Source organism: Panthera onca, chromosome C2 (assembly GCF_046562875.1).
Source record: "Panthera onca isolate mPanOnc1 chromosome C2, mPanOnc1 haplotype 2, whole genome shotgun sequence".
Classification (NCBI taxonomy): Eukaryota; Metazoa; Chordata; class Mammalia; order Carnivora; family Felidae; genus Panthera; species Panthera onca.
The window spans coordinates 16,161,368-16,162,836 of record NC_138347.1 but is presented as its reverse complement, the minus strand read 5'-3'; positions in this window follow the sequence as shown (position 1 = coordinate 16,162,836).

The window sequence follows — 1,469 nt, the reverse complement described above, 5'->3', positions numbered from 1 at the left end:
ATCATTTTGCTTTATGTTTCAGTTATTCGTCTGCATCTGTCTTCCTGAGTTAAAATACCTTCAGTGGAACAGACAGCAAGCATCATACTCATTTTGCATCCCAGGAAACTGATGAGGAGCCTGGAATTAGCAAACATTCAATCATGGCTGATCAAATTACGTAAACAGGTTTGATCAGATCGAAATTCCTTTTTCAGCTTGTTCTCTTGGTTTGTTTGAAGTAGTTTGTTCATTTAAATAGTTATGAGACACGAACCTCAATCAGTTAAGACAAATAGTTTCAGTGCCTTCCCTCCCTGGACTTAAGTTTGAGTGCCAGTAAGTGCCAGGAGATAAGCAAAACATTTTCTGATACATATGCTGTCTTGGATTGGGACCATACGAGATACCATGCTCCAAGTGGGTGAATAGCACACTGGATATTTGGCCTGATTCTAGGTGCTTGCAGGCAAGCTAGCTAATAAGTAATTAAGGTAGGCTCTTCTATAAATACTTTGTTTCAAACTATCCCACTTATTCCCTCACTTAACAACCGCCTCATTTATTATCAACAAATGAGGTTTGAACAGCTAATATGTGGTAGGTATCTTCAGCAACTAGAAATACAGAGCTCAGTAAGGACATAGAGCTGAACCCCTATAAAGAAATAAAATAAAATAGTAGGGTCTTTTAATATAAAAAAAAAACTAAAAGATTGTTTTACCAGAAAATATTTACCCAGAATGTCCTGGGTGAGCAAGGGAGTTTGTTTTGCAGGAGACAGGAACTATCCTAATGACTGCATTTTAAATATATACAGTGTGCCACTGAAATCGTTTAATAAGACAGAGCTAAGTCACTAGCTCCACTTGGCGACAGTCATTGCAAAAATAAATCCAGAGAAAAGGGACTATCTCTGGGGAAAGCCCAGCTCACATGCTGTACTGATCTCTCTCCACTGTCTCCGGGAAGGCTAAAGCCCTGCTAATCTGGTTTGATTTTGTTTTCCTATGACCTGAAACCTGATGTCCCCTAGCAGGAAAACTACTCCCAGGCTACAATTTGTGGCTGGGATTCTGCTTACAAATACCGCGGATGGTACAAATCTTTCACATGCTGTGACATTATTTTTGTAGAGAAAGAAATCAAGCACAATTGAAGAGTAGATTCCCACGGGTGCTTCATCATTTGCATTCTTTAATTTATGACTCTGGTTAGAAACCCAGAGACATGGTCCCGAGTGTCGGCCGGGTTTCGGCAAGTTACATAAGTGAGGGTAAATCACTTAACTTCACAGACCCAGTTTTCTTATCTTCAAAATAAAAGAGGTTGACAGGGTTATCTTCTGACTACATAAGATCTACTTGGTTTTTAAGTTCAGGCGGTCTCAAGTTCCTCCTAGAGCATTCTATCAAGATATCTGTAGATCAAGTTTACCTCCTAAAAATTATTAAGACACACAAACGTTCAGACTTCCTTGAAATTCTGTC